A 5,326-nucleotide genomic window follows, 5' to 3' on the forward strand; every position below is an offset into this window, starting at 1 on the left:
GATTCTGAGAGGACAACTAGATTGGCGATAGACCCTTGGCCTCTTCTCGCTTCACTTACCTCATGGGAACCCTCAAGTACTCGCTTGGCCCTCTTGTGATGAATTACATATCCCCTTCTCGCTGCTAGTTGAGGCTTGCTGATAGTTTGGAAGATATTACTCAGTGGGACCATTTGGTGGGGGAGTTACAATCTCTTTTTGAGGAGGTCGAGATTCCCCGATTCCCTCATGCTAATAAGTTTGTGTGGGCTATGAATCCCTCTAGGCCTTTCAGTGTTAAGTTGGCCTACAATCTCTTGTTTGCTCCTATGAACGATTGTTGCAGCTGGAAAGAAGTTTGGAATTCTCGACTTATCCCTAAAATAAATTTTTTTTGGTGGACGACTCTGCATGGGAAGATCCTAACCATTGATAACCTTAAAAAGAGAGGCTTCCTGTTAGCCAATTGGTGTGTTCTGTGTAATTGTGCCGAGGAAAGCATAAATCATCTATTTATCCATTGCCCCTTCACTTCTATGTTCTGGTACAAAGTCTTACAAAAATTCAACATTGCGTGGACCTTCTTGGAAGACTTGCAGCAGTTTATCAGCAACTGGAAGTGCCCCTCTGCTCAGTCCCCGATTAGACAGTTTTGGAAACTTACCCCTCCTCATATCTATTGGTAGATCTGGAAGGAAAGGAACAACCGGATCTTCCGTGAAACTAATAGCTCTGTTGACACGATGGTTGACATTATAGAAAAGCTTCTCAGGGAGAACGCCTTGGTCTGCAAATGAAAAAAACCGCAATCTACCCCTCTGGTGATGGATTGCAATTGGATTAGGACATGGAACCTGCCTGACGACTTCCTCCAATATGACAACTCTAAAAGGATGGAGAGGCTCAACACTAGATGGTCAACCCCATCCCCCTCATGGCTCAAAATTAACTTTGATGGCGCCGCTCGTAGTGGAGTTATGACGGGAGGTGGAATTCTAAGGGATAGCTTGGGCAACCTGATTCTGGTCTATGCAGAGAATTTTGGCTCTACCTTGAGTAACATGGTCGAAGCCTTGGCGCTCTTCTGGGGCTTAAATTGGCTTTCGATATTAATGCTAAAAGATTGATCATTGAAGGGGATTTTAAACTGATTATTGAGGTGACTAAAGGTGCTTCTGGGATTAGCTGGATGATTAGCAGCATACTCAAGGACATATGGTCTATGATTGTTTGGCTTGAGGAATTTCAAATTCAACATATTTATAGAAAGGGAAATTCAGTGGCAGACTATCTAGCTGCGGGGGGCCTTGAGATGAAAGGTATGAGGTGCTAGAGACACCTAGAATCGCTTTTTGACAGACAAAAATCCCTCATAGGGAGAGATCAAAATTTCATTACTAACCAATGATTTGCTATGTCCTATTTTTCGTGTAGACGTTTTGGCTCTTCGGCGATATCAAGATGCAAGAGGGAAATTCAAATTTGAATTGGGCAAGCTATGCCAAGGTGGTTGTCAGTGGTCCCCATTTTCTCCACCGCTCTGATCTGGCGATGACATGTCCAGCCACGTATAATTGTGTTTTCGAAGGATTGCAGCTTCAACTTTTAATCATTAACTTGATAGACCATAGCAAGTTCAACACTTATTGCTATAACTGGAACTTAAGATTTCTCCATAATAAAGATCTTTGCAAGTTGGCAGACGAGTTAAGAGGTGTCCTTTTGCATGCTTATTGGAGCTGGCGGACGCATGCCTTGGGAAACATCATAAAAGATAATTATTGCCGCTTTCACCACACTTTGGCTAAAATTTTGTCGATCATTCTTACCTTTCACTCAGGTTTCTCCCTTTGCAAAACCATTACCAGTTATGCGTTGCTTACCAACTTCACTTTGAAGGAAGTTGATATGGGGGGGGTTAGTCTAGGTTCAGCCAAACATTGTTGATGAGTGCTTCTGCAATGACCCATGTGTTTGGATGTATGTCAAGGAAGGGGGCATTACCTCGTTCATGGAAGCCATGACTGGGTTTGATGAAAACCTCTCCGTGCAGTTTGTCAGCAGCTGGAAAGACAAGAGAGTTGTTATGGGGGATATTTTGTTTGAAATTAATGAAGACGTCATTGCCTAGGCTACGGGTCTTTCTACTGAGGGAAGGAAGTGGAAGAAAACTAGCAGGGTAACGGATGAGACCAGTATGAATAGATTCTACAAAAAGGGTGAGGAGCCAGTTAAGCTGCGCGAGAGTTTCAACAGAGAATGCATACCTTATCTGTGGGACCAGGTGTGTAAAATTATCATGAAATATTTTACCCTTGAGGGAAGATATGGAGTTTTCAATTATTACCACTTCCCGTTGCTCAATCATTTTCGCAACCATGATACTATTTCCTTTCCGTTCTTTTTACTTCATGCTTTGGAATCCACTGTTAAAGAGGTTCGTCATTGCATGAGCTGGGACAACAATTTCACCATCCTTTACCAGGGTTTAATGTTTTGGCTCTACAATGTCTAGAGGGTCCTGTGTCCACCTAAACCCATCTCTGTCCAACCCGCTCCCTCCTCCCAGGGCCCCCCTGTTGGTTCTAAAAAAGGAAATAAAAAGACCAAAAAGCCTAAAATGCTATGTCAATCCCCTGACTGCACCCCTCTCATTTCCCCTAAAATTGGGGAGAAAAACAAATGTAATCCTTCCACTACCAAAGATACCTCCAAGAAACCCAAGAAAGAACATAAGATCCTGTTAGTTGAGTTTGACACGGAGGACGGTGTGACCCCTTAGAGGTCCAATAGATTTGCTGGAAAACCCCGTATGAAACAAATTGTTGTGAGGAAGAACTATGCCAAAGACGGTGAGGAAGATTTTGAGAAGGAAGAAAGTGATAAGGTTGAGGATGATATGGAGGCTACAAAGGGCTCGGAGTCTTCTAAGTTGGATACCAACACCCCTGACTCTGAGACCGTAAAGGAAGATAATAAAAACACCTCCCCTTCTTCTACCACTTCCCCCCTCGTATAATCAAATTTTTGAGGAGGATGGGAGGAAGTCTGAGGGCGGTCATACTGTTGTTGAAGGTGGAGAGAAGGAGGAGGTGGTGCATTGTGAGGGGTGTAAAGTTATCTCTGAGGACCTGAACGGTGTGAAGAAGAAGCTAGACTATCTGGATTCCCATGTCAGCAAAATTGTGAAATTTGCCATTAAAGTCATGCACTCTTTGGCCACTTCAATGTGCCTGCCTGCTACACTAGGAAAAAGTGAACCAGGGTGGGATGGAAGGTGACACCACGAAGGAATTGTTTGAATTCCTTGCTGAAGATTGGACCGGGCTACTACTCTCCCAGCACATGGGAGCTGGAAAAAATGATTAATGGTTGTTGATTTCCTTTTTTGTTATAGTTTTAGTTTCTGGATCGGCTAGATCCCTGTTAAGTTTAATTTCTTTATCAGCCATATGAGGCTTGTTAAGACTCGTTTTACTTTCTTTAGTTATTATAGTCTGAACAATATGCTTATCTCTAAGGTTAGATGGTTTAAAGCTAGTTTCTTTTTGGTTATCTGTTGTTTAAGTTGCTAGATGGACGAGATTGTTATCAATCTTGGGTTATTCTATAGCTGTGGGTGGTTTATGTTTTTGATGATTAAGATAGGGATTGGCTGGTTGTCGTTTGGCAGTTGTGTGCGTGTTGGTTGCTCTCTCTGAACTTGTTGTGTATTCCGGGTCAGCCCCCTTGTTTTGGCTACTTTATTATCAAAAAAAAATTATACATTGTATACTCTCAAATCTTAACACTAAAACAAACCGTTAAAAATATAAATTTTGATTACACTATTTATAAGTCTCAAACTTCTTAAATACAATTGAACTAGATTTGACTTTTAAATGACTTAGACAACTTAGACAAACTATTTCCTCTCCTTGAAATAACTTAACTAAACATTACTTCTTTTATATATAAATATAATAATCCCTTAAATGACAAACATACCAAAAAAATTCTCCAAATTTATTATAATGTACTACCCCACACCTAATACAACCTTAAGATTACAATTATAAACTCTCTAACCACTCTTGAGAACAATAATAATAAAAAGCATTGAGTAACATGGGTTAGTTAAGTAACAATAATTAACAATAGACATTCACTTGGATGTGCATGTATTGTGTAATGTAAAAGAACAATACACGCAACTTCAAATGCACGGCAAAAAATCTCATTACAATGTTTTCTCGTTATATTACTTAAAAATTATGTAATAATTGTTTTGTTGTCATTACGCCATTAGTTTATTCCAACGTTGCATGGGGACACAATTTTATATTCTTATTTTGTTAGTGTAGTTTGTTTATTAACTACCAAAAGTCAAAGATTCAAAGACGTGTACTTCAACAACATACTTCCAATACATCAACAGTTTTCAATTAAAGTGAAACTTATTCTAAATAAATATAAAACATTCTTGGCTTACTTGACTTGATAAACGACATACACTTATTTCTAATTAAATTTGTGGTGAAGAATATTGAAATTCGTGGTTAGCTTTCCAATGGCTCGATTTATGAAGTGTACGCCATTCTCATTTTGAATATAATTAAATAAATTAGTGATTTCCATTCGTCCCCTAAAAACCTTCGCAACATAACTCACAACAACACTTCTTTATTTTTGTCAATAGGTTTGTTATATGGCACATGTCATTACATATTGATTGCAACCTTTAACTTCATGAAAATTAGTTTTTCTTTCACGGGGCACACACAAAAATGCTATATTGCAGATTTTGTCTTAAAGATTTCAATTCACCTCAATTTGTAAATTAGCAATGCCCCACATCACCCGCTTTGTCGCCATCCTAAAGCCCGCCACCATGTCTCCGCATCCCCATCAGTATTTTTTAATTTATTAGAAAAAAATAAAAATGGATTATAAGAAGACGGGCAATAGACTATAAGGGGAGCATAAAGCTAACCGTTCATAATCAGCATAAAAGCAAATTACTTGCAGCAAATATAGTATTAAAATTTGTGATGGGTTTGGGATTAGTTAATGTTGAGTATAAAGTTAACATGCAAAAATAACCTAAAAAAGAAAAAGAGGTCTTGGATAATTCAACACTGTATATCCTATACGATTGAAACCAAAGATGAAAATAGTATTGCCAAGAATGAAATAGATGATATCTACGTTTTTTCACTTGAAGGTACGTACCCTATAGAACCATAAGGGATCTTTCTCCAAATCTCACATAATGGATGAAAGAATCCTTCAACAACCAGATCTTTTTTGTTGAAATTTTATAGGGAAATAAAACAATATCTTTGATCATTTTATCAAAATGAGTTCG

This window comes from Cryptomeria japonica, chromosome 3 (genome assembly GCF_030272615.1).
Source record: "Cryptomeria japonica chromosome 3, Sugi_1.0, whole genome shotgun sequence".
In the NCBI taxonomy this organism is placed as follows: Eukaryota; Viridiplantae; Streptophyta; class Pinopsida; order Cupressales; family Cupressaceae; genus Cryptomeria; species Cryptomeria japonica.